Here is a 23,726-nt window from a genome sequence, read left to right as displayed (position 1 = left end):
GGCAATGACACATGCATATAATCATGTGCAAAGGCATCATCACACGAAGCTATATAATCGAATGGGAGAATGACGGTTCAGCCAGGGTCAGAAATTGTTGGCTAAAAGTATATTCGAGATAAGTATTGTTAGTGTGAGTGGCCAGATGCCCTCAAATGGATAATGTTGATGTATGGATAAATCCTATGGCCGATGGCTCAGCTTACACTATTGGGTAAAAATGTTCCTACTGCTAAATAAAGCATAGGTCTTATTGTGTTATTTATTGTTACATCTTGATTCACTCTTATCGGATGAACATCCCCAATTCTATCCATAAATGGGGGAGACAAAGAGGGAGCCTTGCCCCCTAGCATTAATTCGGTCAAATAAGTATAGCTAATAAGAAAAAGAAGAAAAAAAAGGAAACAAAATGAAAGAAGATTTAGAGCCATCCCATCCCTTAGATTAGTATACAAAAGATCCTAATCATCCATCTCTTTTGAAAATCAAGCTCAAAACCCTAATTTTTTACACTTAAATCCTAACCAGAAGTCTCCAAATTCGGTCCCAACCCATCTAATTTAGTTCTAACCAAAAACCAAACCAACCCAACTCCCTTCGGTTTAAACAAAATGAAATCATAAAAAAAAAAGGAGAAAAAACTATCCGAATAAAAAGACTTTTGGGGGGACTCTCTTGCTTCTTGCATGGTCTTCTCCCTTTCAAGAACCGAAGCAGCAATGCTCTTCTCCTCTCTCTCACACTCTCTACATTCTCTCATTCTCTCCACTTCCACCACTCTCCTTCATCTCCATCACTTACCCCTTCCACTTCCTCTCAACCAAGAAAAAGGGAGAGAACAAAGAATTTCCATTCGGCCAAAGGAAGCAAGAAAGAAGAAGAAGAAGGAGAAGAAGAAAGAATAAAGAAAATCACATCTAAGGAAAAAGAACAAGAAGGAACCCTAGAGAGTCTCCCTCAGTTTGAGCAACGTAAAAATTCAATAACAGCTCCATTTTCTTTTTCTTCTTTAGTTTTCCTAACCAAAGCTGAACCTTAGGCCATCCACTCCCTTCTCTCCTTTCATTCTCCCCACCATAACCCAAACTGGCCCCTCTCCCTATACCATTGACTCCCCCAATACCACTATACTTTCCTCCCATCTCCCTCAACCTCCTTCCTCCACCATCTCACAACCGAAATCTTGGGGACTCCATTTCATTTGACCAAGAGAAGCCAATACAAGCCATTCGACCAAGAGAGAAGCAAGAGAGTAAATGGAAGAAGAAAACTAGATTTCGGACCAAGCAAGGAAGTCCATCAAGCATTTCAACACCATCAACATTTCAGCTCGAATCATCCATCACTAGTTGTATGTCAAAAGGCCACAAGAAGGTGATTAACTCACCTCACCCTTTTTCATTTTTATTTTAATATTCTTATTTTCGAAAACTTCATTGGTATCCTAGGTATTCTCTATTTTTCAGCATTGTTTATTTCTTGATAGATGGCTGTTATGTTTTTATTTTTAGTTCATTTCATGGTGGTTAGATGTAGGAATCATTAGAACATTTTGTTAATCAATTTGAATGAAAATCCTATGTATCATAGTGTTCATTTTAGTTTAATTTGCATCTATTTCAATGCTGAAATCTATCTAATTTCATAGTTTTTCAACTTGATTTAGTCTAGGTTAATTATTTTTTTTCTTGAATTTTTATGTTGGGAATCACAATTATAAGTTATTTTCATAGGGGAGCAAATCACTTGTGGCTTTCCTATTCCCATTTGCTTGGTAGGAATGAGGGGAACCTTGGATAAAGGAGGATGGCATGTAGTTGCCAACTCCTTTGCTCCTTTAAAGGTTTTCCCCACCCAAATTGAGAATGGGAAGGTTAAATCATTTGAGATAGGAATCCCCTATGACAATCACCCTCTTTGATCCATAAAATTACTATCATTCTTGTAGGCCTAATTCCTTCTAGTTTTTTTTTTTTTCTTTTCTTTTCTTCTTTTTCACTAAATCATGAGAATGGTACCACTTACCAATTGTGGGAGAGGGGTGCCTAATAACTTCCCTCTCTCTCCGATAAAGTACCTAGAATAGCCTCTTTTGGGATCACATGTGAGTCATGTCTTGTTATTTTCTTGAACATGGGAGGCCCATCACTTCTATGTTCTTTTCTTTGATGAGTGCCGGCTCTATACTGTTTCAGCCATGAGGTGAACCCCAAGTTCAATTTGGATGTTCACACCGACCTAGGGTTGGTCAGCTCCTCAATACACCCCCTCAAGCGAAAGTGGGCTAGAAGCACTTAAAGCTTGGACCTAAGCCATCCAAAACGTTGAGAAGAAAAGGCTTAGTGAAGATATCAACAAGTTGATCTTGTGTGGGCAGGAATTGCATGATTATACACTTCTTAATGATCATATCCTGAAGGAAATGAAAATCAACCTCAATATGTTTAGTACGAGCACAGAAAATGGGATGAGCTGCAAGATATGTAGCCCCAAATCGGAAAGAAGAGAATTTAGCCACAAGAGTTCGGTAGTGGCATTTTCTAGAGCTCGGAACTCAGCTTCAGTACCAGAGCGGGCAATAGTTAGCTGTTTCTTAGCACTCAACGAGATCAAATGAGAACCAAGAAAGATATCGTAGCCACCAGTAGATCATTTGTCGTCAGGGCAACCAGTCCAATCAGCACCAAAGTAAGCAGTCAATGTCTCCAATGTGTGAGCCAAGAAAAATAAACCAGTGCCAATGGAACCCTTCAGATACCATAGAATACGTTTAACTGCATTTCAGTGCTTAGTAGTAGGGGCATGCAAAAACTGACAAACCTTATTAACTGCAAAAGCAACATTCGGCCTGGTAAGAGTGACGTACTGGAGTGCACCACTATGCTCCTATACTAAGTGGGATTAGGGAGTAACTCACCATCAAACCGAGAGAGACGAGAAGAGGTGGCCAATGGACTGGAAACTAGTTTGGCTGCAGCAAAATTAGTTTTCAACAGGAGATCCAATATGTACTTGCGTTGAGAGAGAAACAGCCCTGAGGTATCACAGTGAAACTCAATGCCAAGAAAATAGTGTAATGACCCCAAATCCTTTAGATCAAAAGTCTAAGACAAACTGCTAATAAGTTGAGAAACATGCGGAGAAGAAGAGCCAGTAACAATGATATCATCAACATAAACAAGAATATAGATAATGATCTGATCCTGACTATAGATGAATAAGGATCACATTGAAAGCTACAAAAACCAAGATCATGTAGTTTATTACTTAATCATGAAAACCAGGCCCGAGGAGCCTGTTTAAGACCATAGAGAGCCTTATGAAGCTTGCAGACATGATCTGGATAGTTACTATCCTCAAACCCTTTCTTTTTTTTAATGAATAATAGTAAGTTTATTGATTCAGAAGCAAATTAGAGTGAGTTCATACATCATCCCAGTGAGAGGCGCGAGCTGCAGCCCGTCCTTGAAACTTACAAGTAAACTAGGAAAGAAAAACAAGAGTCACAACTGAGCCCAAAATAATTCTTCCCTATTTACCCCTTGCTTAGCTAACACATCTGACAAGGTATTTGCTGATCTCCCCACCCACTGTATAGTGACCAACATATTCCTTGTCAACCAACTAAATTTCTTCATTTCATTCTTGTATTGCCACATAGCCTCTTCAGAAATTTTCAACCAACCCACCACCACTTTGGAATCCCCCACGATTATTAGTTGTTGTACCCCCAGCTGGTTTGCAAATTGAACTCCTTGTACAACAGCTAAAAGTTCTGCCCTGATGGAATTCCCAATTCCCAAAGGACTTGAGTAGAGCAACAAAATCTCTCCCTTCTCATTTCTCAAAGCACCCCCCACTCCAGATAATCCTGGATTACCCATACTGCTTCCATCAAAGTTCAACTTAATTGAGCCTTCGGGTGGAGGAGACCAGCTTGTAATTGATTTGGCCTTTAAAGATGAGCACCTTGCTACTGCTAGCCAATGTATTGCCCTGTTTAACGCACAGTCTTTCAAATCTTGGCTGTTCCTTTCCTTATCTTGAAAAATTCTAAGATTCCTTTCTTCCCAAAGAGTCCAAGTCAAGGCAGCATGAGCACATCTCCACATAATTCTATCTATTTTTATAGGCCAATAAAAGGTAGAATGGTTGAAGAGCATGTGAACTTCTGTTGGTAGACTCTAACTACCCCCAAACAACGAAAGTAGTCAAGCCCAAAGGTCTGCAGAAAAGGGACAAGATACTAATAGATGGTAACAATCCTCACCGTAAGCTCTACAGAGGATACACCAATTAGGAGAAATACAAAGAAAAGGTATTCTCTTTTGTAGGTTTTCTAAAGTGTTTACTTTCCCATGGAAAATTTCCCAACAAAAAGCCATAATTTTTGGGGGGACTGGCCTACACCAAATTTCTTTTGATGGAAAGGGTTGGTGAGTAGAAAGTTGAGAGATGGACTTGAAAAAAGAAGCACAAGTGAAGGTTCCATTGGGTCTAGGAGTCCAAACCCTCTTATCTAGCTTGGAGGGATTCAAACAAACCTGATTAAGACACCCAAGCAAAAAAGAAAGAGACTCAATTTCAACATCCCTAAGTCCTCTACGAAAACTAAAATCCCAAGTAGGATCTAATGGTGTTCCCAAGGGCGAGACAAATTTTGAGACCACCTCTTTTTTATACAAAGAAATAGAAAAAAGTAAGGGGAACAAATCCTTTAACGGTGAGTCTCCTACCCAAATATCCTCCCAAAAAAGGATAGAGTTTCCAGAACAAACTTCATACCTGATAAAATTGAGGAATTGAGGAAGGGTGTTGTGAATAGCCTTCCAAGGTACTGCTAGGTTAGCTTGCCTCGATACACCAGCATCCCATCCATTCTCTGACCTCCAATGAATACTTCCCACCACCTCATGCCACAATTTCTCTCTTTCCAAAGGCCATCTCCACAACCATTTCGCTAACAGAGCTTGATTCTTTCTAATTACCCTCCCATTTCCCAAACCCCCCTCTTATTTACTTCTGTACACAATTTCTCAATTAACCAAGTGGTCCTTTTTCTCTTGTCCCAGCTCCCATAAGAAGTCTCTCATCAACTTCTCCAGCTTCCTAGCTTCCCTAACTGGTATCCTAAAGACAAACAAATAATAGGTAGGTAAGTTAGTCAAGGTAGCTCTTATTAGGGTAATTCTTCCTCCTAAAGAGATATAGTTCCTCTTTCAAGAGACTAATCTCTTCTCAATTTTTTCTAACACTGGGGTCCAAAATCTACTCTCCCTAGGATTTGCCCCTAAAGGAAGCCCTAAATATGACATAGGCCAAGCAGAGGTGGAACACTCAAGACACTCTGCAATAGCCTCGACCTCCCCTACCTCCAAATTTATACCTGCTACGCAACTCTTTTCCAGATTTATTCTCAAATTAGAGACACTTTCAAATCCTTTTATTAGCTCCTTTAGATTTGCTACCTTTTCACTAAGACCTCATTCACAAAAAATCATTAGGTCATCTGCAAACTGAAGGTGGGTGACAGGGACTTGGTGCATCCCTATTCTCCAACCCCTAATGGCATCTTCGCTGTCAGCCTTAGTAATGATCCTACTAATCACATCAGCTACTAAGGTAAAAAGGAATGGTGAAAGTGGATCCTCATGCCTAACATCCCTGCAAGCTAGAAAAAAATCCCTCACCGTACCATTTACTAGAATAGAGTAGTGACAAGTACTGATACACCCAAGGTCCAACTACACCACTTGTCCCCAAAACCATCATTCCGCATAACCTCTAATAGAAGCTCCCATTTCACCAAATCATAGGCCTTTTCAAGATCCAATTTACAAATGAATAATTTCCTAGTAGACCTTTTCATTTCCTCCAAACACTCATTCGCAATTAAGATTTGATCTGTTATTTGTCGCCCTTGAATGAAAGCCTCCTGAGTTTCACTAATGATGGTAGGGAGGACTGTTTTGATTCTCAATAAGAGCACTTTAGCCAGAATTTTATAGATGCTTGTCACCAGACTAATAGGCCTATAATCTTTTGGGTGGTTGGCATCATTCTTCTTAAGTATCAAGGCCAAAAAGGTGGCATTAATTCCAAGGCTTATAGTGTGATTGTCTGCAAATTCCTTAAAGACTTCAGCTATATCCTCTTTCAACACCTTCCAGCAGTCTTGATTAAAACCCATTGTAAAGCCATATGGACCCGGAGCCTTGGATCTATCCATTAGAAAGACAACTTTCTTAATCTCTTCTTCCTCGAAATCCCTTTCCAACCACCTTGCCACTCCTTCATCAATTCTTGGCCAATCCACCCTTTCCATGATTGTTCTCTCACTCAAAGGCCTTCTATAAATCGAATTGAAGTGGTCTACAAATTTTCTGGCTAGGTCATCCTGGTTGGTAACCACCTCCTCTCCTTTCTCTAGCTTGGTCACAAAATTCTTTCTTCATCTCCCATTGGCCAAATCATGGAAGAATCTAGTGTTCCCATCGCGTCTCTTAATCCACTTGTGTCTAGATTTTTGTCTCCAACTGATTTCTTCCCTCAATAACACTTCTTCCAACTCCTTTTTTAATTGTCTCCTTAACATTTTGTCCTCCTCGGTTAACCCATTGTGAGATTCATTTATATCCAAATTCTCTATTCGAGAGATTAGGCCCAATTTTTGCTCCTCAATTCTACCAAACCGATTTCTATTCTACTCTTTTATTTTGGCTCTCAACCATTTTAATTTCTTGCGGAACTTGATCCCCTTCCATCTTACCCCCCTCTCCTATTTACCCCACCACTCCTTCACTTTTTTCACAAAATCTGGATGGGTAAGCCACATATTTTCGAATCTAAAAGGTTTGGGTCCTATAAGAAAAGACTCAATTCCTATTTGGATAGGACAGTGATCGAAGGTGACCCTGAGTAATGCCCTAGCAACCAAGTTTTTCAAACTATTCTCCCAAGCAAGGTTAAAAAGGAATCTATCTAACTTCGAGCACAAAGGGGTTTCCTTAAGGTTGGGCCAAGTGTAACTAGCTTGTAGCAGAGGTATTTCCTTCAGTTCACAATCTTCAATAAAATCATTAAATTTCCTCATGCTTGTTGAGATTATCTATTGGGGATTACTGGTTTCATCAGAGAATCTAATGACATTAAAATCCCCGCCCAGGCTCCAAGGACCATCCCATAGCTCCTTAATTGCATATAGTTCCTCCAACATCTCATTCCTATCTCTATAGGAATTAGGGCCATAAACATTGGTTAAGACCCATACACACCCATTTTCTACATTCTTGCACTTAATGGAAACTGAGAATCTACCTATCAATTCTTCCACTACTTCCACCACATCCTCCCTTCATAGTGTTACAATCCCCCCCGAGGCTCCCCAAGAAAGAGATGAGCTCCAACCTAAACCTCTAGACCTCCAAAAACTCCTCACCCATCTCCCATCTAATTCCATCAGTTTGGATTCTTGTAACAACAGCACAATATCAGGTTTTTCCCTTTGAAGTAGGTCTTTGATCGCCCTTCTCTTCCTTGCACTCCCTAACCCTCTTACATTCTAGCTAATAATTTTCATCGATACAAAATAGCAAAGGACCCAATAAGAGGCCATATTCTCCTCATTTTAGGCCCTTCCTCCTATCCCCTCTACCACTGAATTCTAAATCCCCCTCAATGTCTAATATTAGCCTTTCCACTTTAGATCATTTTTTCTAATTTGTTCCCCTTTTCCCCCCCTTCCCAATTTCTCCATCCTTTCCAGCCAATGTTTGAGAAAGAATTTTACCCTTCTCACACTTATTTTTGCTACAACATCTTTCTACGAGTCCTTTCTTTTTATTTTGTTCCTCCATCATTGTACAGATCAACTCCCAAATTCTATCCGCCTCCCCCTTACTACTTCCTTCCAACACCCTCTCTCCTCCTTCCACCATCACCCTCTCTCTTGCATCAGGATCTCCTAGATGGGAAGCTGGGATATCTGTTACAGGCATAGCAAACAAGTCAGTACCTAAAACAGAATTGACACCCATACCTGATAGAACGGGGGTAGGACTATCATTGAAAATGGCTTACTGACAAGCGGCACATGGTTTTAAGGCCTTTCCCCTTTTTGGACAAGGTTGGGAAGTAGACATGGTGAAAGAATCACTTCCTGATGACCTACCCACTTGGAAAACCTTTCTCTGTGTTTTCGACACTGGAATGCTCGCATCCATCATTACAGCCGATTATTGTCCCTCTCCACCAACATCCTGTAATTCATTAGACTTTGGGTCAGCTCCCTCGACAAAGGGAGGAGGAGTTTTCACAGCTTTAGAACCAATTTCTTCACCATTCCTAGTCTTCCCGCCACCTGCCTCTTCAGTCTCTTCCTCTAAGAACAATTCTGTATGCAAACTTTCTGTTTCAAGAAGTTCATTGTTGCTTTTTGGAGACAAACTTCCCAGACTTAGCATTTCGTCTCTATCAAAATTGCCGTTACTGTTTTGTTCACTCAACCAATCTTCAAGCCTTGTTCTGTTCTCATCACTAGGCTTCATGTATCTCGGGTTGTGCCTATCTGGTGAGAGACGGTTCACCAGGTTGGATGGGACCCACTGTAGTGAGCCTCGAGACTACGAGTCTTGAGACTTTTTTGTGCCTGAACTATTTGGTCGAGAGGAAGGGTTCGGGGTTGAAGAAGATAGACGCTTTATCTCGTCTATCAGATCATCCCTCCTCCCAGTCATGTGCTTACTTAACAGGTCCCTTGGCCCATCTGTCTTATAATGGGCCTTGGGCTCAAGACTATAGGAGCCCAACTTTAAATCCTTTACTTGAAAAGCCTTCTCCGACCCAGCATAATAGGGATCCACTCGATTGGGCCCTTCTTTTCATCCCACGTGACCACTTAAAGAGTCACACCCCCTGTTTTAATGGTCGAACTAGCAACCTTCCCTGTCTGAGATTGCTGGTTCAGCCTTCTCCCTTTCGATAGTAGAAGCTTTTTGTCTTTTTCCCCTGACACCACCTATGCAAAGGATTTGCCATTTGTCATACCCTCTTCTTGCTTTCTCCAGGTTTGACCTTCCAACTGCCCCAAAGCTTTTTGGCTTCCCAAAATATGTTGGCCCTTTTTAGTGAAACATCCATTCCCATTTGAATTACCCAATCTCACAAGTCCACGTAGTGCTTCTTCTTCCTCCTTCTCCCCTCCTACCAACCGAGCCTCCTTCCATAGCCCTGCTTCAATGGAGGAAGCTAACCACACAGAGACAAAGCTACCCTCTATTCGTACCTCTACCTTTCGTGGAATTTCTGTTGGCTTCACACCACTTAGTAGGATTGCTACTGAATAGAGATCGCCCCAGAAAGCACCTTTCAAGATTTCTCCACACAACACAGCTATAGGCTCTGCTATTTCTTGTTTCCATAGATGGAATGGCAAGCCTATTACACGCACCACCACACCATCTTCAACAAAAAAAAATCCTTGGAGTTGGATGTTGGATTCCATTTGAAGACTATGAATGATCTGAACTCAGCCTGAACATTGATAGCTAATATTTCCAAATCATTCTCTAATGGATCTAGGATGGCTTTATAGTTATCGAAGGGGGTTACTATGAAGACACTCTTCAACTTCAACCTGGTTGCCAGTAAGTCATCTACCCTCCTCCAATCATTAACCTTTTCCTTGGCTTGTATCACAAACTTACTATCCCACTCCTCTCTTTCTAGACCTCCCACCATTCTGCAATGGCCTTTTGTTTTTGCCATGACCACTGGCCCTTGTTGTACCCTATTGTTATTGAGATAAGCCTTCTCCTCCCTTATGGAGGCTTTTTTCTCATTTGCTACTCTTTGTGCTAAGAACTCTTTGAGCAACCATTCTACTTCCCCCCGGCCTTGGTTTTGTTTTCCTACTGGTAGACACACCAGTTGCCTCTGTCCCTTCCCAAAAAATTCAGTCAAAGCTATGAAGAACCCCTTTCTATTCCTCTTACATTCAACAACATATCTTCTCCCTTCTAGTGTACTAAAATCTTACTAGTTTATCTACTTACCTTTTGAACAGGCTCTAGCTATGAACTTTCTTAGCCACTCGATCACTTCTAATCCTTCTAGCAATATTGTACCCTTTTTCGCTTCCCTTACCTTCAGGCTTACCTTCCCCTTGATTCTCATCTCTTCGAACAAGAGATTTTTTGCTTCTATCTTCAAGGATATCCTCCACTGACCTGCCTGCACGAACTCCATCCCCTCCATTTTCCCTCCCATCTTAGTTCCTCACCCTCTCACCCTCTCACCCTATAGAACTCCATCCCCTTCATTCCACAATGTGTATTTTAAACCCTAAGGACACTTTTTTGTAGTGTGAATTCCTCAAACCCTTTTGGCTAGTGCATATAAATCATCTTAGTGATAAAACCATTAAGGAAGGCATTATGGGCGTCCAACTGACGGATATCTCATCCACAGGAAATTGCAAGTGACAAAACAGTACGTACAGTTGCCGGTTTGACCACGAGGCTGAAGGTATCAGTGAAATCAACTCCCAAAACTTGGGTAAAACCCTACGCAACAAGACGAGCCTTGTAATATTCAATCGAGCCATCAGGATGCCGTTTGATTTTGAAGACCCACTTGGACCCAACCATGTTCATATAGGAATCATAGGGAACCAATTCCCATGTGTCATTCTGAAGTAACGCATGAAACTCGGCAACCATAGCAGAATGCCAATGAGGAGATTTAGCAGCCTGTCCGTAGGAAGAGGGCTCTTCTTCATGAATAGTAACATCATGGAGTAGAGCAAGAGGAAGAGGATGGCGAGTAGCTGTTAGAGCTTGAGCTGATCTGGATGCCATGGACCGAGTAGTCATAGTATGAGTGCGAATAGGGGTCCCACAATAGGAGTTGTGTCTAGCAACTCCTGAATAGGTCTAGTGCACCGAACTAGTAAAGGATCATCAGTAATGGAAGCTTCTTGTTCTGGTACAAAGGAAGAAGTGGCAGATTCCTCATTAGTAATAGATATAGATGGCAGGGGATCAAGAGATACCTTAGGAACAAAACCAGTAGAGGCTGGACATGTGTCAGCATTATGGAAGCCCAGAGAGAGGAGTAATCCCAGTAGGAGCAGCAGGAATGGGAGATGGTGATGACTGGACCATTCCAGGGAAGGAATGTCCATCAAAAGCAACATGGCGAGCAATGATCTCCTTGCTGGTAGTAGGGTTGTGAAAATTGTTAGTAGTATTTTTATTGTTTATGGCAACATTCGCATTAGGACTTTCACTAGAAAAATTGTGTTGCAAAATCCAGGATTCATGGCTCAAAAGTAAACCAAGGACATCACTAATATTGAATTGATCTGCATTAACTCGATTTGTGATAGCTGTTATAAGAGATTTATACTCACTTCCCAAATCAGATAAGATGTATAGAACCAGATCTTCCTTTGCTATTAATTCTGAAACTGTAGAAAGATTACCTGCGATCGTTTTGGCTTTTTGGACATAGTCACTGATGGAGAGATTTCCTTTCTTTAGATTTTGAAATTGGTGCCTTGGTTGTAGCACCCTGGATCGAGAGTGAGAAGAGAACGATCTCTTTAGAGCACTCCAAACCTCAACAACAGTGGAGAGACCAACAACTTGCGCCAGAACTCCTTTAGTAAGAGAGGCAATGAGCCAACTAAGGACCAACTGTTCTAACTGCACCCAGGTAGTAAAGTCTGGGTTCAGAATCATCATACTCTTGCCATTTGGATCTAGTACTTCTGCTAGAGGCTTGGCCGATCCATCAACTAGTCCCATGAGTTTGTGAGCTCGAAGTACTGGAAGCAACTGAGCTTTCCAGAGAAGAAAATTATCTCCATTAAGTTTGATAGTAAGATAGTGTGAGATGTTGGGAATTGAACTGAGGGTCATTGATATAGAAGCAGTTTAAAGAAGGTTGAGCTTGAGCTCATTGCTTCAAAAGAAACTGATGTATTGTAGGCCATAGGCTCTGATACCAAGTTAAAGTTAAGAGAAGAATAAATTTCAAAGAATGGGTTGAATTCCATTATATTGAATGGTTGTATATGACTGATTATTTATACACAATAATAAGGAATAAATTAGAAACAATTACAATAATAGAAATAGAGAAATAAGGAAAAATCTTCAGTAGAAAACTTGCAAAGAGGAGAGTTTCCTTTTTGCTCTGATTGATCTTTCTTTGGTAAGAGGTTTCTGTATAGTAGCTGGTCCTTCTTTGGTAGGAGATCCATGGCTCTCTTTGGTAAGTGGGCTGAAACTCTCTTTAGCAGGAAGGTTGGAGCTGTCTTTAGCAGGAGTGGAAGAACTAGGGAGGGTTGGCCAGCTCGTCAATGGCTTGCCCTGACCAAGAAGATTAGGACAGCCTTGTCTCAGAGGCCTAGCACCCCAATGGCATGAAATGCTGGCAAGCCAATAAATTTGAACAATGTAGAAATTGGAATATGGTGGTGACTAAGAGAAAAATGGAAGTCTCGAGAGAGAATTAGAAAAATCTGGAACGAAATGAAAGAAAGAGGCAGTAGAATCATAAAAACAAGATCAGTTGAACGTCTTGTCTAGAAGGAGAAGAAAGGAAAGTTCTCTTACATGCCTGCTAGAATATACCTGGAAGATGAGGAGAATGAATGAATACAAAGAAGATGATGATGATCTACTTGGTGAAGTTGATGATAATAAAATGGAATTTGGCGATCCAAATGAAGCTCAGTACTCCCACAATTTAATAGTGAACAACTTCTAAAGAGAATGGGAGAAGCAGAATGATAATGAGGGAGTGAATGCATGGGATCCTCCACCATTCGATGTTCAAAGTCATAATTTTCTAATATAAGAGAATCGTTATGAAGCTAGTTTTATTTACATTCAAAAAGGTGTTTCGGGCCAAAATGTTTTCCATCAACAGAGGTCGTGGAGTTGGAAAACTCAGAGACTTACAACTCCATATTTAATTTGACAAATGTAGATAAAAAAATCAACTCATTAAACCACCGACTAGGAAACCTTCTGTCTGAATTGTATATGGTCTGTACATTATTCTTTTGTACAAGTTCTTCATCTGTGCATTCAAGCACCACATCATGCATACTGTATCAACAAAAAGAAAAAAAAAATGGATAATTACATAATAGAACATCTTTCAAAAATTCCACGGCTGTACTTTTCGCCACTTCTTGCGCCATGGCTGCAAATATTGAACTGTTTTCTAAAGTCTGACAAAGAAATAAAAAGATATTATTATACTTATCAGTGTCAACAAAAATATTTGATTTCAAACGAAAAGTATGGGATGGAAGGGAAGGCTAAAAGATATTATTAGTTATCAGTGTAAATATAAATATGAAAACAATAGGGCTGTATTTGATGTGGAAGAAAAGGTAGGAGAAGGAAGAGAAGGCTAAGGAGAAACCTCTACATACACACAAGTAAAGCCTAAGAGACACATTTGAACAGATAGATACATGGATATGAACCCAGAATTACTACTCACTCTCCCTACCCGCATCCTACCCACAGTACACTGCAGTCACACAACATTTCACAATACAATCTGATGATGCGTGGCTGCAATTCAAGGTGGGTAGTCGGGTAGGGTATGGGTGGAGAGTAGTGGGCAGTAAATCTGGTTGAGAGAGAGATGACTATTGATTGAGGGTGATTTGACCCGACCTCCTAACTAAGGGACACGTAGATATGACTCGTCGTAAGTGGCAGCTCAGCATGACAGTTTGGCCACAACTCAGTGTAATGAGCTCACTGAAACTCCAGCAGAACAGCTCACCACAAGACAGTTCGCTACAGAATGGCTTGCTGCAAGGCAACTCGCTATTGGAGCTCACTACGAGGGAGCTCACTACAAAGGAACTCGCTATTGAATAACCCGTAGCCTTCGGGAAACTTCTTATCCGACAAGGCCGTGCTTGTCAGACTGCTCCCACATCTCTTGTCCGGCGGTGCAGCACTTGCCAGTCCAGAGGACTATGACCACATCTCACGTCAGGCGGCATCGTGCATGCCAGATCTGCATAACGTCTCTCAAGTGACAAGACCGTACCCTGCAACGGATACTTGCGCCAATCAAATCAGTCTGACGAATAACGATTGTAGTAGAGAATCAGAGGCAGTTACACCTGATTTGGCAGCACATTAATATATAAGGGCTCCAACCCCCAAGGAAAAAGGTAATTGAATTTTTGGTAATCGAGTAGTGCATATCTCCACTCTTAGCTCGTCATTACTCTCTAAGCTTTTCACCGAGTTCTAACTTAAGCATCGGAGTGTTCCCACTGGGTGAGCTCCCCAGGAATCCTTCACCTTCTCCTTTCAGGTGTTGTCCGTTGCCAGATAGGAGTGAGGCCCCTGCCAGCTAGGAGTGACCAGATCGCACTACATCAACTATGTTTGAGAATAAAACCTATTCAAGGACCTCACTTTACAGCTATGCTTTTAGGTTTCAATGGTCCTTTGAGATAGTATCAAATCCACTTTGACCAAGTGGTCTAATGTTCAATTTTCATCACCCATTATAATTAATTAAGCTTTAGCGCAATGTATGGGTGGGCCTGTTCTGTCCATGCTTCAAGCCCAATGGGCTTTCATGAGGGTGCATGTTAGAGAATAAAACCTATTCAAGGACCTCACTTAATTAACAGCTTAAGTGGTTCGTTGAGAGACTATATGTTTGTAATAAGGCGGCTCTCTTTCTGATCTCTCTCTCAAACCAGATTTCCTCTTCACTCAACCTACATTCTACCCGCCTTGTATTGCCGCCACACATCGCCATCTTGTATTTGTGAGATGTGCAGCTGCAGTGTACTGTGGGTGTAGGTAGGGTGCCGATAGAGAAAGTGAGGTGGGAAATCTGGATTCACTTGCTAGGCATTTAACCAAGTTTAAGAAAAACCATACCATGGAGTCTGATGCAACAGGGGATCTTAAGTCCTTTTCTTCCATTTGAACTTCCTTCACCACCTCGTCTTCCTCCTCCTCCTGTTGTATACTTTTCTGTTGATAATTAAATTTCAAAACCATCGGCTCCACAAGGAATTTAAATGTTTGATCAATCAAAAAAAAACTATATTACTACTAGAAAAATGGAAAGTGATCAAGTAAATGAGAGTTCTTATTTTATATTTTCTCATGAAGGGTTTAAAAAGCTACCTTTCCTTTCCCAGACAGACTTCTTGTTGGAAGCAAAGCATAGTTGTCCAAGAATACGTGTGGGTGATTCACTCTTCCGGTGTCATAGCAAGCAAGGCAGAGACTATGGGTCTTACGTTCACCGAGACGTCCTTTGTGATCGAAACACTCTACGCAGGTGTAGTACATACCCTTGATAAACCGTCTACACACTTGACATATCTCCCTGGTCAAATCCATATAATACAACACCTTTGCATCCTGATAATCAAGATATCCATCGCCATCCCTGTCTAATTCCATGAAATCTTCGATTGCAGGCTTCAGTAAACCCACACTAGAAGGGAAGGCTTCAAACTCTTCATAACTCACTTTTCCATCATTGTTAGTATCCAAGGTTACGAACATACTTAGAACTCTCTGCTTTTCTTCATTTGAACAACTATTGTAATAAATGGCTGCAGCCTCACGGATCTCATCGATCTCATTTTTCGTCTCTTTCTCCTGTACATCAAATTATGGGTGTAGGTTATAAATAATCAATTTTTGAAATCTTTGAAAACTTGATGAACTAATGTGTTTCTGCTCCATCTATCAGTGGTAAGTACATAGGTCCAGTCCTGCAGTGCGAGTTCAGGTTGGTGCATCAGGTTTGACAGACCACTTTTGCTTCAAGCTACCCATATTTTTCAATACTAAATCTTTTTAATAAAAATTTAAAATAAAAAGAATGAATGTTAATTGAACTTTCATTAGGTTTTCTAGGATCGAGCATAGTGCCCAGCTGGTTCAGCCAAGACTGAGAGATCACCTAGAGTAGTTTGACCTGACCTAGACGAGTTGACCTAACTTGGCCAAGATGACCTAATCTTGCCGAGCTAACCTAACTTGGCCGAGATGGACCTAGCACCAACTCATAACATGCACAAGCAACACATGGACATCTAGATAAATATATGTGGCCGACCTGATTAGAACATCAACACCAGTGCATTCCATTACAAGCCAACCCACTACTTACCACGTGCATAAAATGTATACGCAACCTACACACAACATGACAACCAAGGACGTGACAAGTGGAATGAGCACTAACCACGTGTGAGTAATGTGTCAACTCTTGGATAAATCCCCTCTCATATAAATATGTGAGCCCCTCAATCATTTGAACACAACATAACTCTACATTATGCTACTATGCACAAGACACTCTAGACACCTTGGCATACATCTCATCACATCTCACCTCATCTCATAGAGTTCTTTCCTCATCTCATTAAGCTCTCCAGCTCATCCCGTTGAGTTCTCTAGCTCACCTTCTCCTTCCTCTTCTCCTTCCTTCGCGTTATTGAACAATTCATTGGAGTCCATACCCCCAAGATATCACTTTGGGGCCTCTTGATGTCTTTTTTGGTCGCAGGTCTCCCAAGTCTTCCCTTAGCAACTGAAGTGCTGAGCCAGGTGACACTCAAAGCCGAGGTACCACTCTACCCCAACAACTTTCCATCTCTGCCCTCGTGGCCAATTTCAACATCAATAGTTATATTTATCAAAAAATTGAAGTTCCATGTTGCTATTAATCATTGATAATTGTAGATTGTGAAATAATTGGGTCTAGTTAGATTAGGCTTGATTATCCTAATTAATAATTGGTTTAGTTCTAGGGTTATTTTATATTGGTCCACTTTGTCCCAAACTAAACTAGGCACTCTCCATTGATAGCTCTATCCATTGACTTCATAGTATATTATTATTATTATTATTATTATTATTATTATTATTATTATTATTTATTATTAAATGGCACAACATTCATTAGACAATTTCAGCCCCAAAATCCTTGCCATGTGACAATAATAGTGTATTTTCATTCTCAACTTTTTAAATATTTAAGACTTTATTTGTTTGTAATGAAAATATGAATCAGATACAAATTTTGCATCCATTTGATTGTAACTACAATTTGTGCTTATATCAGTTTTAACTTCATTATATTACCTCTCATTAAGTTCCATATTTAAGGTATTGACTCTCATCCTCTCTCACTCAATTCTACATTAAGGTATTTTTGTTTCTCATCATTAAATTCCATTGACTAAATCCATGAACAATAATTTTAAGAGTACAACAACCTCTATTTTTAAAATTGACTTGGAAACAAATCAATTTTCATATGTGGTTGGTGATCAATCAAACCATTTTTCAATCAAACAAGTGAATTCATGATGCCATAATTAAATACTAAAAATTTAACTTATATTGATTAAATCTATGACAATAATTTTAGTATATACAAAACTATTTTTTAAAACCAACCCAGAAATGAAATAAGTTTTTTATTGTAATGAATAAGTAATTCGATCATTTGGGTCAAATTGGTGAACCAATGATTCTACAATTAAAAAACTAAAAAAAATATATAAAGAGATAAATATACAAATAATAAAGAAAACTTGTAGAAAATATTAGGCAAATCCCTAAAATTATATATTTACTTTATTAAACAAAAATAAGTATGATAATAAGAGGTATCTTTTTAATGATAGAAATTGAATGCAAAATTGAAAACTAAACAAAAATGAAACCAATTTCTATCTATGTGATGGGTCAATGGTTCAACTATTTAGGTTAAATAAGTCAACCGATGTCATAATTAAAAGAAGAAAAACAGTCCCAAAAGAATAAGAAAACTGATTAAAAGAAAGGGGACAGCAGTAGCAAGAAGAAGAAGAAGAAGAAGAGTTCGGTTGTGAGAAGGGTTGTTCGTACCTGACTTCTTCCTCTAATCCTTTCATTAAAATGATTAATCACTAATTATCAGTAAATTACAAGTAAGCCCTTAGTGGGGCGGCTAGCTAATTAAAACAAGAGAAAACCTAGAGATCATCGTATGGAAGAGAACATCACAAGTAAGCTCACTATTGGTACTTAGGGGGGCAGCTAGCTAATTAAATAAATAAATTATTGACCTTGATAGCATTATTTTCCTTAACCCTAGCTTGGTTATCCAGCTTAACAAAGTGTATGGAAGAGTTTCTATGTTTTTCCTTCTAAGTTCACTAAATGGAGGCTTCTTGTCGAGCAGGTGCCACAAACAATCTGGGTACTCAGAGTCTAGCACAATCTTGAGATCTAATCCATCCTTAAGGATATTAGCACCAACCACAGTAGTGGATTTCACTTCTTTTCTCAGTATAGATGCTTTTGGAGCATCGTTGGCACCACCTTTTGAACCTTTCTTTGCCTTACCACCAGCTGTTGAAAATGTTCTACAGTTAACTACCCTAAATGCTTCCTTACTGATGATGAAGCTTCTCAATGATTTCATGCAGTTCATTGCCATTTCTTTATCCCTGAATTGCATCCATCCGACACTCTATTTTCACTCCTTGAGTGGAAATCAACAGAGAAGATGTCTGGTATAAGACGACAGGTTCCTGGTCGGGTTGTTGGGAAAAAGATTGAATTCAAATATGGATTTATATAACCTTATCAATTGCAATGGAAGGAAACTTATTAGAATGTTGTCAATCGAGAATAAAGGAATAGGGGAAGAGTTGGAGGAGGTGGCTGCACTCTCAAGGTGGCTGATCATCCTCTCATATTTCTCATACTCCACCTTTATAATAGCTAACTACTCACTAGAAGCTTTCTCATCATCTATGGCACTCTTATCATTATTTGACACTATTGTTGCACTAGCACTCCTAGTCTTCCCACTTTTTACCTTCTTTTAAAAATGGATTGGAATAAGGTCTGGATGTAGCTTCCAACATTTAACCTTTGCATGTCTTGGTTTCTTATAGTATTCACATATAACCTCCTTCTTCCCTGTACCACTTGTAGCCATCTTAGGTTTCAACCCCATATTAGAAAAATGGTCAACTGGAATAGTCCTTTGAACTTGAACCATCCTCCAATTCTCCTCACTGCTCACCATGGCATAAGCCTGAGACAAAGATACATTGTCTTTAGCTAGGATATTCTAACTGGTAATATCAAATTCTAGATTCAACCTTATTAGGAATTCAAAAACCTTATTCCTCTCAACTAATTTTCTATATGTATGATGCAGTACGGGAGAAGGCCAATAAGTTCTGTGCAAATTGGGAGCACTCCAAAACACATAAGAAGCTTGGATGACATCACTGACCCAACCGAGTAATCAATTATTGAGTTAGTGCCATCATGAAACTTCTATCTTAGTTCAAAGTTACCAAGTTAGTACTAGTGCAAAGCTTCTATTTTGGTTTGAATTTACCAAGCTAGCACCATCATGGAATTTCTATCTTACTTCGAATTTATTAAGATAGCGCTAGCACGAAATTTCTTAGTTCAAATTTACCAAGATAGTTTCAGCGCAGGACTTCTATTCTAGTTCAAAATTACCAAATTAGTATTAGATTATAAGTTCCAAATTTTTGTTCAATTAGGACTTTCTTTTTGATGAGTTTTACTAAGATTCTATTATGGAGTGTTTCTATAAATTAGGAAATTTTCTTGTAGGAGCCATAAGGGTGTATGCCTATATAAAGAGTAGATAGGGGAAGGTTAAGACAGTTTTTTATATTGAATTTTTTCTTAATTATTCAATGAAGAATTCTTCTTCCTGGTAGTTCGATTTCTACTCTTTTCTTTGAAGTTTTTTTCAATGTGTTTTGCTTTCGTACCACACCAGTTGGTATCAGAGCTCATGTTTGATCATTTTCTAGATTATGGCTCCTAAGAAGAAACAAATAGCCCACATCATAGAGCAGGAACCCAACAACAAAACACAAGGAGAGATAGCGGAGCTAAGAAGACAAGTCGAGGCACTTGCTCAGGAGTTGAAATCACTGTGAGGGGACAGTGACTCCAATGCAAGTATCTCCACACGTTCCCTTTCATCATCAAGGGAAGCAACCAAGTCGACTGTAATTGTGGGTGGTGACTAGAAATGGGAAACGGGTTTCAATATTGGGATCCCAAAGTTTCATGGAGGTTTCTCTACTTGGCAAACAACCAAACTGGTTGTAGTTGCAAGTGGTGAACAAAAACAATGGGAAACAGATCTCAAGTTTGAGTTCCTATACTTTAATGGAGGCATAGCCTCAAATGAATTCATGGACTAGAGTTTCGTGGATCGGTTAGCAATTTCAGAGTTTAAAAGTAAAATCAAATCTTATGGCTTTGTTGATTGTTTTAATATTGTTGAGGATTGTAATGAAAATCTTGTATGGCCATTCTCTTCAACAATATCTTTTGAAGAGAAACATGTGGATTGGAATAAACCTCCAATCTATGATGAAGAACCAATTATTAAAGAGGAATATGCTATCATTCATTATGAATCTCAATATGATGGAGATAATACTTATCATCTTGGGAATTATGATCACATTGTCTACATGCATTTCTACAAAGATCCTTGTTGGCAAACACTCTTGCAATGTTCAAAAGGGTCAATAAAAGAAGATTCAGGTTTTGTGAAGTGCAAGAAATATACTTCAAAATTTAAGATATACAATGAATAAATCTCAATTCGTATTGGAGGCTTACATCACCAATTATCTATCAAAGGGTTAGAAACAAAGAAGCACGGTGGAAATGCAGTTGGCAGCTTCTTAAATTATAACATGAATCTGAGGTTAGATTCTCTCCAACCCGGAGAGAATGATGTAGTACATGATTCGGACCAACTGAGTAAACATTTACAAAGTTGGTTTTCAAAGACCCATCTTAGTAGATATAGGAGGAAAGTAGTATTTGATGTGGGAGGCTATGTTTGGGCCATTTATCAAAGGAACACCTACCGGTTGGGCAACGTGGAAAGATGGCACCAAGGAAGGTTGGACCATATGAGATAGTTGAAGTCATCATCGAGAAAGCTTATAGACTAAAGCTACCCAGCCATATACATACCCATGATATTTTCAATGTCAAACACTTGGTACCATTTGTTGGCGATCAGTCAGATGATGATTTGAATCCGAGGACAAATTCTCCCCAACCCGGGGGAGGATGATGTAATATAGGGGAAGGATAATAAGGTCTATGCAAGTTGGGCCCACTCCAAAACACATAAGAATCTTGGATGATGTCACTGACCCAACTGAGTAATCAATTACCAAGTTAGTGCCTACATGAAACTTCTATCTTAGTTTGAAATTACCAAGTTAGCACCAGTGCAGAACTTCTATTTTGGTTTGAATTTACCAAGCTAGTGCTAGCATGGAATTTCTATCTTAATTTGAATTTACCAAGATAGCGCTAACACAAAATTTCTATCTTAGTTTGATACCAAGTTAGTGCCTACATGAAACTTCTATCTTAGTTTGAAATTACCAAGTTAGCACCAGTGCAGAACTTCTATTTTGGTTTGAATTTACCAAGCTAGTGCTAGCGTGGAATTTCTATCTTAATTTGAATTTACCAAGATAGCGCTAACACAAAATTTCTATCTTAGTTTGAATTTACCAAGATAGTGTCAACATAGGACTTCTATTCTAGTTCATAATTACCAAATTAGTATTAGATTATGATTTCTGAATTTTTGTTCAATTAGGACTTTCTTTTTAAAGAGTTTTAGTAGGATTCTATTATGGAGTGTTTACATAGATTAGGAAATTTTCTTGTAGGATCCATAAGAGTGTATGCCTATATAAAGAGTAGTTAGGGGAAGACTAAGACAATTTTTTATATTGAATTTTCTCTTAATTATTCAATGAAAAATTCTTCTTTCTAGTAGTTTGACTTTTGCTCTTTTCTTTGAAGATTTTCTCAATGTGTTTTGTTTTCATATTGCGCCAATGTCTCTGCATCATTTGTACTTTCCCAGATAACTGTTTCCATTAGATCTATCTCTTGCCACAAGGATTTCTGGATTGAGAAGTAAATTGCTAATGGTTTCTCCCCCTTCCTTAGATTGTTCACATTACTTCTTAACTTATAAGCCCTAGTCATATTCAGTTTTTGTTAATAGGTTTCAGTAACACTATCCCATATATATTTCCTTAGCAGAGTTCATCAACAAATAGTGTTGACTAATTTCCGATTGCATCGAATTCACTAATCGCCAAATAACAGTGTAATTCTCTTGCAACCATTTCTCATAAGACATGTTATCTTCCTTTGGTGCTTTCATGCTGCTAGAAATATATCTCCACTTGCCTCTACTACAGACATGTATCTTTACTAATTATAACCATGCTAGATAGTTAGTCCCATCAAGCTTGACTATGGTCACAACCAATAAAGAGTCTACAGGTGCTCTCGGAACCTATCCGGACTTTGAGCTCATCTTATTTTCAATTCCAAAAGCACCCATCTTCCTCAAACAACTCCTAAAACAGTTTCAGATGACAAATAAAGAAGACAAGAAATAACAAACACCAAGTACCAACCTTCACAGATCCCTAACAACCAATTGCATCTCACCTAGAATCTAGGATAAATAGAAAGAAGGCATCCACTCCCTGTAGGCTTCATAAAACTGTGCAAAGCTTGGATCAATCTTCAAGGTAATCAAAATGATCCCCTTCATCCACTGAGTGCCAAGGTGAAGCTTCTTATGGGACCCACAATCAAAACTCTTTAGTTGATTAAGGTTTTGGGGAAAAAACCAAAAACTGTTAAAAAGATGAGAAGGATAACTTCCCTTTTCTCCAAGAAACCACTACCAATTGAGTTGAATATCTTCTTCAATCAATCATTTGATTCAACTCTCCATGCACACTATGTATGGAAAAATAAGAGAAAAAAAAAAGGGAAAGAAAAAGGAAAAGAAAAAGGGACCTACTCTAATACCAAGTAGAAAAACAATCCCAAAAGAATAGAAAACTGATTAAAAGAAGGGAGAAACAAAAGAGATAGAAGCAACAAGAAGAAGAAGAAGAAGAAGAGTTTGGTTGTGAGAAGAGTGAAGAGAAGGGTTATTCATACCTGCCTTCTTCCCCTAATCCTTTCATTAAAATGATTAATCACTAATTATAAGAAAATTACAAGTAAGCCCTTAGTGGGGTAGTTAACTAATTAAAACAAGAGAAAAATAAGTTTGATAAACAACAATTATTTTTACTAATGATGCAAAAGAATACAAAATTTAAAACCAATTTGAAAATGAAACCATTTTTTCGTCTAGGTGACAGGTCAATGATCTGATCTTCTGAATCAAATAGGTTAACTAATGCATGATGTCATAATTAAATAATAAATGTTTAAAAAGGATAGAAATACAAAAAGTAGAAATCATTTAGGCATATCTCTAATTTATATCATATTAAGCAAAACTAAATATGAAAAATAATAATTACCTTTACTAACAATGGAAATGGAAAAAAAATAAAATCAACCCAAAAGAAAACTTTTTTTCCATCCATGTAGTTGCCCAACAATTCAACCATTTTAGTCAAATGGGTCAACCCATAATGTCTAAATTAAAAAGTAAATGTGATAAATAATCCTTTTATTTAATGATGGAAATTAAATACAAAAATTTGGAAAAGAAAAGAGAAATAATGTCCAATCCGTGACCCCATTAATTAGGTCAAATGGTTCATCTAATTAGATCACCAT

The 23,726-nt window shown here is 38.8% G+C and overlaps 1 long non-coding RNA gene across 1 annotated transcript in view; it reads left to right on the top strand.

The window, feature by feature from the left end:
• The first annotated feature begins 711 nt into the window (after window positions 1-711).
• The window catches only part of LOC148874025 (uncharacterized), a 37,568-nt gene continuing 14,553 nt past the window's right edge, over window positions 712-23,726 (top strand). Inside the window, exon 1 of the long non-coding RNA XR_016105478.1 lies at window positions 712-1,377. This is a non-coding gene — a long non-coding RNA (uncharacterized LOC148874025). The remainder of the gene's footprint in view (window positions 1,378-23,726) is intronic.

The sequence above is a fragment of the Nelumbo lutea genome, chromosome 1, assembly GCF_056320005.1.
Source record: "Nelumbo lutea isolate HS-2025 chromosome 1, American lotus-T2T, whole genome shotgun sequence".
NCBI lineage: Eukaryota > Viridiplantae > Streptophyta > Magnoliopsida > Proteales > Nelumbonaceae > Nelumbo > Nelumbo lutea.
The sequence above is the reverse complement of the archived record's forward strand: the minus strand, read 5'-3'. Positions and strand labels throughout refer to the sequence as shown.